Source organism: Chiloscyllium punctatum, chromosome 12 (genome assembly GCF_047496795.1).
Source record: "Chiloscyllium punctatum isolate Juve2018m chromosome 12, sChiPun1.3, whole genome shotgun sequence".
Lineage (NCBI taxonomy): Eukaryota > Metazoa > Chordata > Chondrichthyes > Orectolobiformes > Hemiscylliidae > Chiloscyllium > Chiloscyllium punctatum.
Genome location: NC_092750.1, coordinates 45,745,666 through 45,758,165, shown reverse-complemented (window position 1 = coordinate 45,758,165; position 12,500 = coordinate 45,745,666). Strand labels below are relative to the sequence as shown.

Below are 12,500 nucleotides of genomic sequence, written 5' to 3'. Positions count from 1 at the left end.
AAAAATGTTATCCGTTATCCAAACAATCAGTTATCCAAACAATTAGGTATTCAAAAAAAATACTCTCCGCTCATCTTTTTCAGGTAATCAAGGTTGTTCTGTATTGGATTGAGAACTTAATGTAAATTTCGAGATAGGGTGGTAAGAAAGCATTTAGTATGCTTGCCTTCATTGCTCAGATCTTTGAGTATAGGAGTTGTGATGTAAGGTTGAGGTTGTACAGGACATTGGTGAGGCCTCTTCTGGAGTACTGTGTCTAGTTCTGGTCTCCCTGTTATAGGAAGGATATGGAGGTGCCGGTGTTGGACTGGGTGGAGAAAGTTAAAAATCACACGACACCAGGTTATAGTCAATCAGGTTTATTTGGAAGTACAAGCTTTCAAAGCACTGCTCTTTCATCAGGTAGCTGTGCTCTGAAAGCTTGTACTACCTGTTGGATTATAAACTGGTGTCATGTGATCTTTAGCTTTGTTATAGGAAGGACATTATTAAGCTGGAGGAAGTTCAGAAAAGTTTTCCCAGGATGTTGCCAGGAGTGGAGGGTTTGAGTTATAAGGCCAGGCTGGAAAGGCTGGGGCTTTTTTTACTGAAACATAAGAAATTGACAGGTGAATTTATAGACGTTTATAAAATAATGAGACATATAGAAAACGTGAATAGCAGGTGTCTTTTCCTGATGGTGGGGGATTTCAGGACTGGGGCATGTTTTTAAGGTAAGAGGAGAGAGATTTAGAAAAGACATGAAGGGCAATTTTTTCACAGAGCGTGATTCATATGTAGAAGAAACCACCAGAGGAAGTGATGGATGCGGGTACAATTACAATGTTAAAAGAGATTTAGATAAGTACAGAAATAAACAATGTTTGAAAGAATATGGGCCAAGCACAGGTTGATGGACTAGTTTAATTTGGAATTACAGTTGGCTTGGACTGGTTGGAATGAATGTCTGCTTTTGTGCTGTATGACACTTAACTGAGAGTGAAGGCAGGTGTCTTCTATGAATGTAGAAAAAAATTGTGGTCAACCACTCTCAAAAGTTTTGTGTCTGGATGCATTTGACATAAGCCCCAAACCTATATTCCAAACCAAATTACTCCTGCAGCTAAGTTTAAAGAGGGAAAAGGTAAAATTGCTAATGCAAAAGAGAATGTTTGACCAGCATTTGACGAAATACTAAGAGGGTCAGTGGGTTCAATGCTTAGAGATTACAACATGAGTTATGCAAAATATGAGAGAGAGAACATAATGGAAGATGAAATTTAATGCAGATCATTGTAAAATGCTGCACAAGATGAAATTGATGTCTAGATATTCCAGACTGATACAATATAGATAAGGATGAGCTTAAATACATCCAATACTTAACATATCCGATTGCTTTACAGCAGCAGTCAGTGAAGTTAATACTGAACTACAGAGGCAAAATTTTAGTGTACATGTCAAATGCATGTTCTGCTCATTCTTTATAATACTTTGACCAGATTACACTATAAGTACTCAGTCTGGTTCATAAGCAAGGGGAATATATCTAGGTGTAGGAGATGGTCGAGAGAATCACTATGAAGCTGGAAAGATTACAAGCTTGACAAATCTCAAATAGTCATGTTCAGCAATGTCTTTGCTTAAAAACTGTTGCTGTGACCATCTTCCTCCTTTTGGTTTTGGATCTAAGTGCTTCCTCTAAGTGCATTCATCCATGAATGTACGAAAAAAGAGTAGAAGTTAGCTATTTTGACCCTCAAGCCTGCTCCAATAGTCAATAAGATCATGACCTATCTGTTAATATTTCACATGCCACATTCTCAACTTATCGCAGTAACCATTGATTCCCTTTCATATTTGCTGAACAAAAGGGAAAAACAGAATAAGAATCCATCCACCTCTGCCTGAAAAGTATTCAATGATCTTGCTTTTGCTGCTTTCTGAGGCAGAGCTCTGAGTTCGAAAAAAATAACTCTTCATCTCGGTTCTCATCTCAGACCGAAAAGAATGACACCTAACTTTTAATTAGGAAGACCAGTTTTTGAGATGTGGTCTCATCAATGCCCTGTCTACCTGAAAAACAATATTCTTAATTTTATGTTGAATTCCCCTTGAAATAAAGGATCGCTTCTTAATTATGTGTTGTACTTGCACATTAACCTATTGTGACCCTTGTACTGTAGCACCTAGATCCCTTTATACCACAGAATTCCACAGTCGCTTTCTATTTAAGAGAGTGCACTTTTTAATTCTTCCTGCTGAATTGAACATCATATTTTCCATTATATTCCATCTGTCAGATCTTTACGCATTTGCTCAACTCATTTGCCTGCAACTCCTTACGTCATCTTTGCAACATAATTTCCAATTGTTGTGTTATCTGTAAATTTAACTATCATGTCTTTGCTTCACTCATCTAAGTTATTGATGGGAATTGTAAAAAGTTGAGGACAAGTATATATAATCCCTTCATTTATCACATCCTCCAACAGACAAGGACTCATTTGTGCATAACGTTGTCAGCCAAACAATGTTCCATCTATAAAAACTGTTAACCTCTACACCATGAACTTTTATTCTCCATAATGAATGTTGATACAGTACCTTTCCAAATGCTTTCTGGATAGTCAAGTGTAGTACATCTACAGGCTAATGTTACTCCTTCAAAGTAATCTGAGAAGGTATTTATACACTATTTTCTTTTCACAAAATCGTAATAATGCTTCCTAATTACCTTAAGCTTTCTATAGTCCTTAGATATGAGCTTTCTAATGACTGGTTGTAGGCAAGTTGATAGGATCAATATCATGCCATCTGGCATATAATTTTCTGATTTCTGCCTACCTCACTTTCTGAATGGAGGGGTTATATTTGCTAATTTTGACTCTAATGAAACCTTTTCTAAATATAGGGAACATTGGAAAATCAACGTCAACACATCCGAAATCAGAATCAACACATCTACTATCTCATTAACCACCTTCTTTAAGACTCTGGAATGAAATCCATCTGAACCTGGAGACTTGTTACCTCTCAGCTCAAATAGTTTCCTTTTAACTGCTTACCTATCAATTGTAATTTCATTAAGTTTCTCTCTCCCTACCACTCCCAAAGAATGTCTTTTTAAAATACTTGTTCATTCAGTCTGTTATTCTTTATTATCTAGCTGACTTTCTTCACTCCATGCTCAGTTACTTCCTTTTTTTCCTTTTTAAATACCTGTAGAAACATTTGCTCACCATTTTTACATTTTTGAGCCTTCCTCTCAAACTCTGATTTCTTCATGATTCACCTTTTTGTCATTCCATACCACTCCTCATGTTCTAACCAACCCTCTGGCTTGCCCATCATCACTGCATCACATCATCTTCAACCTTTTATTTTAACTGTGGCTGTTTAGGCACTTCCACAAATAGTCAATACCCCAACCCAAATTAATGATAGCCTGATCTAGTCTCTGCTCCAGACTCCAGTCTCCTCCCCTGCTTTTTTCTGAGTCTGTACCATCCCAGTCACACGCCTGTACTTCCAGACCTCAGGTCCACCATTGCCATAATGCTATATGCCTGTCCATTCCAGGATTTTGAGAGTTTATCTCATCTTGGCAACCTATTTCTGCCCCCAATCCCCATTGAATATTGCTAGACTCTTCAATTATTCTATGTTTGATGGGAGCCAGTTTCTCATTGATATCTATTGGACTTGATTGGTGAAGATTCAAACAGGTGAACAAACTATAAAGGAGGTGATAGAATGGAACAGACATTTTAAAGCACTGACAACACAAACTGTTACATTGAGAAATTAATGTCATCTCTCCATAGTTCTGAGGCATATAAAGCATACAAATACAGACCCAACTTCCCTAAGTGTGACAAGATTCAAAACCCTAGCCTTTTCTCATCTCAAGAATTTCCAAGACTTATTTAATTAACTTCAAAGTCTAACTCACCTCAGCCTGGAATGTTTTCAGCTTCCACTCTGCTAACTTTCAATCTTGAGTACTTGACTGCTAATTATTTTGCTTTACTTGCAATCTAACCTCTGACGTTAAATGTTCACTTGTTCCCTTCTCATTCATGACCTACCTATACCATGTGATTACAGAAGAAACCTGCTATCTGTGATCGCAACGTTTATTCAATGTGCTAATGTTCAGTGACCTGGAAAGACAAAATCACTGTGGTCACTGTGAAAAGAAAGACTTCCAGAAATACAGAAAATTGAAATAACTGCACAGAGGCCAGTATCCCATCACCAAGTCATCCTTTATTTATTTGTGCAAAGTACACTGGCTGTAGTCAACCAGCTTAGAGTTACTTCCCTAAACTGTGGGGATTCTAATCTCCTGGTTATATTAGTCAGCCAGGGCTTCCTGATTGGGGTTGTTAACCTGGGCCAGTCAAGGACCTTGTAGTAAACAAGGTCCACCTGGTTCCAATCACTATACAAACATTCAAAATGGAGGTTAGCGAGTTAGTTATTAGTATTTTTGCTAATAGCATGGCACACGTTACAGAGTGCAACGTAAACTTGTGCTTCTGAAGTAGAAGCTCAGAACAATAAATATGGAATAGAAAAGCCTTTTCCTATTTTCCCAGAATTTCATCTACAATGAGACATTCTGTTATATTAATACAAGAAATAAGAATGATTTTAATGCAGTGATTCACTGTGAATTTAACTCCAGATAAAAGAAACTAGGGCAGATTGCCTGTGATTGATGTTGGTTTGAGATACTTTTTACTACATCTGCTAGTATTACTCGCAAGGCAAAGCTTTTCACTGTGCCTCGGTACACATGATAATAAATAAATTCAATTCAATTCAATTCGAAACTTAGCAATCCAAGCTGAAAGTAAATGGAGAATTTCTCAACAGAAGAGAGCTTACCAAACAAAAATTGTGTTGTACACTCTATGATTGAAGGCATAGTCAAAATAATGTTCCAGTATATAGTCAAAATGCAAGAAATATAACAAACTTGAATATTTGAAATAATTGAAATAATTCAAGTAAAGCAGTAATGGATATGACAAGCCTTGTGACAGGAACGTTAGACATATGTGTTAGACATATGATAAAATATGCAAATCAGTGCAAGTGGCCTTGAAGATGACAGAGAGGATTGTAAACTTTGAGATTGGTATTGTGCTGATTATTATTCTTATGTCACAGGAGAAATGTCAATGTTCTCAATTAGAATTGCCATAAGACAACAGTGATACTGAATAGACTTCTAATATTTCAACCTGCTCACAGCAGGGCAAGGCTGCAGCAGGTCAGGAACATAAATGTTCATGGAGAAGACTTGCTGTGGCTTTTTAACTCAGTCATAGCATTAATATCTACTCTCAGGTATTCAAATCAATCAGAGTGAACAGGCACAATGGTGACTCTCACCAGATAGTGAAATACATTTTTATGAAAGGGACCGGGGAGGGGTTATAATGAGTGCATGCTACACCTGTCAGAACACAGAAAACAAGGGACTCAAAATGAAAGGGCAGGCCTCCACAATTATTCTGAGGAATCCCCACACTATAAAGGGTAGAGAGATGCACTGGTCAGTGGAGTGAAGACGAGTCAGTCTATGTAATGATGCAGATGGAGCTGAAGAGCCATGCAGTCATACAGTTAAAGCACAGAAGAGGCCATTCGGCCTATATGTCTGAGGTGACATAACTACAGTAATCCCACTTTTCAGCACTTAGTTCCTAGCCTTGAAGTTAAGACAATTCAAGAGCTCACCATGTACTTTTTAATACATTGATGATTTCTGCCTCAACTACCCTCTCAGGCAGTGCATTCCAGATTCCCACCATCCCCTCTTATGTGTATTGTCCTTCATCTTAAAATTATACCCCTTCATCCTTTACCCTTTAGCTTAGGGGAGCAGTTGCTTCTTGTCCACACTGTCTATGTTCATTATAACCTTATACACCTCAGACAGCTCCTCCCTCAGCCTTCTCTGCTCTAAAAAAAAACCCAATCCTATCCGGTCTCTCTTCATAGCTAGAATGTCAAATCAAGGCAAAATCCTGAAGTATCAGCTCTGCACTCACGCCTGTGAAAACACATTCTTCCTGTGGTGTGGTAACAAGGACAGTGCACAATACTCCAGTGTGGCTGAATCAATGTTTTTTGCAACTCCAACATAATCTCCCTGCTATTATCATTTATACCATGACTGATAAAGGCAATTGTCCCACATGCCTACTTAATCACCCTATTAACCTGCCCTGCTACCTTCAGGCATCTATACAAAAGCACCCCATGATACCTCTGTTCTTTTGAGCTTCCTAGTGTCCTGCCATTCATTGAGTACTCCCATGTCTTGTTAATCCTTTCAAAATGCATCACTACCAATTTATCGAGGTTAAATTCCATCTGCTGCCGGTCTGCCCATCTGATCAAGCCAGCCACATCTTCCTGTAATCTAAGACCTTCTTCCTCTATTAACCATCCAGCCAAACTTCATCTCATCCACCTCCTCACCACCCCCGCCCCCACATTCTCATCGATTTGTTTAAAATATCACAAACTATAAGGGACCCAGCACTGATCCCTGAGGCACATCACTGCACATCGGCATCCACTTACATAAACAGCCTTCTATCTCCACCCTCTGTCCCCTTTCACTAAGTCAGTTTTGGACTAATCTGACCAAATTATCCTTGATCCCATAGACTTCTATCTTCTTTATCGGTCTCCCATGTGGGACTTAGTCAAATGCTGTGCTGAAATCCATATAAACTACATCAACTGCATTCCCCTCACCTGCACACATCACCACCACCTCAAAAAAATCATTCAAATTTGTTAGACATGACCTTCTTCTGACAAATCCATGTTGACTATGCCTGATCAAATCTTGCCTGCTTCAGAGCTTTCTCTTGTCGTTTCCCTACCGCTGACCATCAGTCTATGGTTCCCTGGTTTATTCCTACAATCCTTCTTAATAAGCTATCCTCCAGTCCTCTGGCACTCCCCTATGGCCAGAAAGGAATTAAAAATGTTAATAGCAGGGCTGTAGGTCTTCATACAGGAATACAGTGCTGAAAGAGGATCTCATGAGAACAGAAAAAGTTTGCAGCATTCCACAATCAATTGTTTATCTCTTCATTCTGAATTAAAAGTTGTCTTCTGTCCAGCATTCCTCAGGCAAACAATTTGCTAGTTGATCCATTCATCATTCTTGAGGGTCTTCCACACGTCCCCATTTGAACTACTACTATAAATATTCACTGTAACTTTATTGGCATTTCACACAGTTCCTTTGTAACCACTCCACAAATATTATCCTTCCTTCCTCTCATTGCAATCCATCGCTCAGACTCATATCTCTCTCCTTTCTTTCCTTAAAACAAGGTATAGAGCACGAGGGAAGAGCAAAGAAATATAGAGGTGACCCCTCAATAATCGTCATCTTGACCACTGTGGAAGATGGCTCACGAGAAATCACGCGATTAACGGAGATGGAAAAGAAGTGTTTCCGGACAACTGGTTGTAGAATTAGAAGTTTTATTAACACCTGATACACAACAACCACTCACTCTGATGTGTCACAAGTTACTGTAATGTGGTGATTTATACAGTGATGACTTTGAACCTTTTCTCCTTATCCATTCTAATTTCACTTTCCCCAGATTTTGATTTGATTTGATTTACTATTGTCACACATGCTAAGGTACAGTGAAAAGTATTGTTGTGCGTGCTGTCCAAGGTACATTAAGGTGATAGGATAGAATATAGAGTATAGTGTTACAGCTACAGAAAAAGACCAACTCTAATATATGAGAAGTCTGTTCATTAGTCAGATAATAATAAGGAAGAAGCTGTTCTTGAATCTAGTGGTATGTATTTTCAAATTGTATCTTTTTTCCAATGTAAGAGGGTGGATAGGTGTATAACCATGATGGGAAGGGTCTCTGATTATATTGTCTACTTTCCTGAAGCAGCAGGAATATTGACAGGGTCATCAGAAGGAAGGCTGGTTTGCTTGATGGACTTGGCTACATTCACAACTCTGTGTAATTTCTTGTGATCTTGGGCACAGCAGTTGCCATACCAAGCTGTGATGCTTTTTCCTGTCTGGGAGCACATTTAATGAATTGGTTACACCGTAGATTAGAATTGCTGAGGGAGACAGTGAATGGGTGACCAAAAGACAAAGAAAGAGTAGGAAGACAGTGCAGGTGTCCCCTACGATCAACTCCATCCAAACCAGGTATACTGTTTTGGATACTGTTGGGGGAGATGGCTCACCAGGGGAGGACAGCAGTTGCCGGGATCGTAACACCGTGGTGGGCCATGAAGGGTGGGAAAAAGACTCGTAGGATCATAATCATAGGGGATTCTATTGGAAGGGGAATAGATAGGCGGTTCTGTGACCAAAAACAAGACTCTCGGATGGCATGTTGCCTCCAAGGTGCTCGGGTCAGGGATGTCACCGATTGGCTGCAGAGCATTCTGAAAGGAGAGGGTGAACAGCCAGTTGTCGTGGTGCATATAGGCATTAACAATATAAGTAGGAAACGAGATGAGGTCCTGAAAGCAGAATTCAGGGAGTTAGGAGAGAAGTTAAAGAGGAGGACCTCAAAGGTAGTGATCTCAGGATTGCTCCTAGTGCTATGTGCTAGCCAGGGTAGGAATGAAAGAATAGGCAGCATGAACACATGGCTTGAGGGGTGGTGTTCAGACTTGTGGGACATTGGGACTGGTTCTGGGAAAGGTGGGACTATTACAAATTGGATGGTCTACATCTGAACCAGACTGGAACCAATGTCCTTGGAGAGTTTTTGCTACTGCTGTTGGGGAGGTTTTAAACTAATGAGGGCTGGGAACCAGAAGAGAAGACTAGTAGACAGTGAGGTGGAAACTAGAGATTGTAAGGATCATCACATTTGCATTACCACGGTGAAGAGTAGGCAGAGAGCAGATGAACGCAAAACAACTGGTGGCCTGAAGTGTATATACTTTAATGCAAGGAGTATAGTGGGTAAGGCAGATGAACTTAGGGCTTGGCTTGGTGCCTGGGAATAATATGTTATTGTGATCACAGAGACTTGGTTGAAGAAAGGGCATGATTGGTTGTTCCATGATATAAATGTTTCAGACAGGACAGGGAGGGAAGTAAAGAGGGGAGGGGGGGAGGAGTTGCATTGCTAGTCAGGGATAATATCACGGCTGTGCTAAAGCAGGACACTATGGAGGGCTTGAGCAGTGATGCATTATGGGTAGAGCTGAGAAATAAGGGTGCAGTTACATTATTGGGGTTGTATTACAGGCCTCCCAACAGTGAGCGTGAGGTAGAAGAACAAATAGGTGAATAGGTTATGGAAAGATGTAGAGGAAACAGGGTGGTGGTGCTGGGTGATTTTAATTTTCCCAACATTGACTGGGATACACTTCATGTCAGAGGTCTGGATGGGGCAGAATTTGTAAGGAGCATCCAGGAAAGTTTTCTAGAGCATTATGTCAATAGTCCGACAAGGGAAGAGGCCATACTGGACCTGGAGTTGGGGAATGAGCCAGGCCGGGTGGTAGAAGTTGCAGTGGAGGTTTCTTTGGGAAAAGTGACCACAATTCTTTAAGTTTTAGAATACTTGTAGACAAAGATGAGAGTGGTCCTAAAGTGGTCCTAAATTGGGGCCAAGGCCAATTATATCAAAATTCAGCAGGAGCTGGGAAATGTGGATTCGGAGCAGCTATTTGAAGGGAAGTCGACATTTGATATATGGGAGGCTTTCAAAGATAGGTTGAAGATAGTGCAGAATAGGCATGTCCCTTTGAAAACAAGGGATAGGAAAGGCAAGATTCAGGAACTGTAGATGACTGGAGAAATCATGCGACTAGCCAAGAGGAAAAGGGAAATGCAGATAAGGTCCAGGCAGCTAAGAACAGAATGGACCTTGGAGGAATGTCGGGAGAGTAGGACTGATCTTAAACGAGGAATCAAGCCGGCTAAAAGGGGTCATGAAATAACTTTACCAAGCAGAATTAAGGAGAATCCCAAGGCCTTTCATTCATATATCAGAAGCAAAAGGGTAACTAGAGAAAGGGTTGGTCTACTAAAGGATAAGGAAGGAAGTTTGTGTGTTGAACCTGAGAAAATGGCTGAGATTCTCAATCATTACTTTGCTTCAGTGTTCACTGAGGAGAGGGACATGATGAATGTTGAGATTAGAGATAGAAGTTTGTTTACTCTGGATCACGTTGACATTGTAGGGAAGAATAGTTGGGTAGGCTAGAGGTTATTAAGGACCAGATCGGATCTATCCCAGGTTGCTGAGGGAGGTGAGAGAGGAAATAGCTGGGGCTCTGAGAGATATCTTTGGAGCATCCTTAAACACAAGCAAAGTGCCGAGGACTGGAGGGTTGCTCATGTTGTCCCCCTGTACAAGAAGGGTAGTAGGGATATTCCAGGTAACTACAGACCAGTGAGCCTAACATCAGTGGTAGGAAACTTGCTGGAGAAGGTACTGAGGGATAAAATCTCTTTATATTTGGAAAAGAATGGGCTTATCAATGATAGGCAACATGGTTTTGTGCAGGGGGGATCATGCCTTACCAACTTAATAAAGTTCTTTGAGCAAGTGACCAAGTTTATAGATGAAGGAAGGGCTGTAGATGTCATAGACGTGGACTTTAGTAAGGTGTTTGATAAGATTCCCCATGGTAAACTAATACAGAAAGTTAAGTCATATGGTGTGCAGGGTGTTCTAGCTAGGTGGATAAAGAACTGGTTGAGCAACAGGAGACAGATAGTAGGTGTTGAATGGAGTTTCTCAAAATGGAGAAAGGTGACTAGTGGTGTTCCACAGGAATCAGTGCTGGGGCCACTATTGTTTGTGATATACATAAATGATCTGAAAGAGGGCATTGTTGGTCTAATCAGTAAGTTTGCAGATGAGACGGGGATTAGTGAAGTAGCAGACGGAATAGGGGACTGTCAAAGAATACAGGAGAACAATGTTAAACTGGAGAATTGGGCGGAGAAGTGGCAGATAGAGCTCAATCCAGGCAAATGTGAGGTGATGCATTTTGGGAAGTCTAATTCTAGAGCGAACTATACTGTAAATGGAAGAGCCTTGGGAAATGCTGATGAGCAGGGAGATGGAAAGGAATTTCTTAAGTGCGTACAAGACAATTTTCTGATTCAGTATGTGGATGTACCTACGAGAGAAGGTGCAAAACTTGACCTACTCTTGGGAAATAAGGCAGGGCAGGTGACTGATGTGTCAGTGGGGGAGCACTTTGGGGCCAGCGACCCCAATTCTATTCGTTTTAAAATAGTGATGGAAAAGGATAGACCAGATCTAAAAGTTGAAGTTCTAAATTGGAGAAGGGCCAATTTTGACGTATTAGGCAAGAACTTTCGAAAGCTGATTGGAGGCAGATGTTCGCAGGTAAAGGGACGGCTGGAAAATGGGAAGCCTTCAGAAATGAGATAACAAGAATCTAGAGAAAGTATATTCTTGTCAGCGTGAAAGAGAAGGCTGGAGGTATAGGGAATGTTGGATGACTAAAGAAATTGAGGAGAAAGTGAGGACTGCAGATGCTGGAGATCAGAGCTGAAAATGTGTTGCTGGAAAAGCGCAGCAGGTCAGGCAGCATCCAAGGAACAGGAGAATCCACGTTTCAGGCATCAGCCTGAAGAAGGGCTGATGCCCGAAACGTCGATTCTCCTGTTCCTTGGATGCTGCCTGACCTGCTGCGCTTTTAAAGAAATTGAGGGTTTTGTTAAGAAAAAGAAGGAAGCATATGTCAGGTAGAGACAGGATAGATCGAGTGAATCCTTAGAAGAGTATAAAGGAAGTAGGAGTATACTTAAGAGGGAAATCAGGGGGGCAAAAAGGGGACATGAGATAGTTTTGGCAAATAGAATTAAGGAGGATCTAAAGGGTTTTTACAAATATATTAAGGACAAAAGGGTAACTAGGGTGAGAATAGGGCCCCTCAAAGATCAGCAAGACGGCTTTTGTGTGTAGCCACAGAAAATGGGGGAGATACTAAATGAGTATTTTGCATCAGTGTTTACTGTGGAAAAGGATATGGAAGATATAGACTGTAGGGAAATAGATGGTGACATCTTGCAAAATGTCCACATTACAGAGGAGGAAGTGGTGGATGTCTTGAAACGGTTAAAGGTGGATAAATCCCCAGGACCTGATCAGGTGTACCTGAGAACTCTGTGGGAAGCTAGAGAAGTGATTGCTGGGCCTCTTGCTGAGATATTTGTATCATCGATAGTGATAGGTGAGGTGCCGAAAGACTGGAGGTTGGCTAACATGGTGCCACTGTTTAAGAAGGGCAGTAAAGACAAGCCAGGGAACTATAGACCGGTGAGCCTGACCTCAGTGGTGGGCAAGTTGTTGGAGGGAATCCTGAGGGACAGGATGTACATATATTTGGAAAGCAAGGACTAATTAGGCATAGTCAACATGACTTTGTGCATGGGAAATCATGTCTCACAAATTTGATTGAGTTTTTTGAAGAAGTAACAAAGAAGATTG

The 12,500-nt window shown here is 40.7% G+C and overlaps 1 long non-coding RNA gene across 1 annotated transcript in view; it reads left to right on the top strand.

The window, feature by feature from the left end:
- Positions 1-9,061, top strand: part of LOC140483831 (uncharacterized) — a 69,339-nt gene extending 60,278 nt beyond the window's left edge. Inside the window, exon 5 of the long non-coding RNA XR_011962054.1 lies at positions 7,354-9,061. This is a non-coding gene — a long non-coding RNA (uncharacterized lncRNA). The remainder of the gene's footprint in view (positions 1-7,353) is intronic.
- Positions 9,062-12,500: the final 3,439 nt, after the last annotated feature.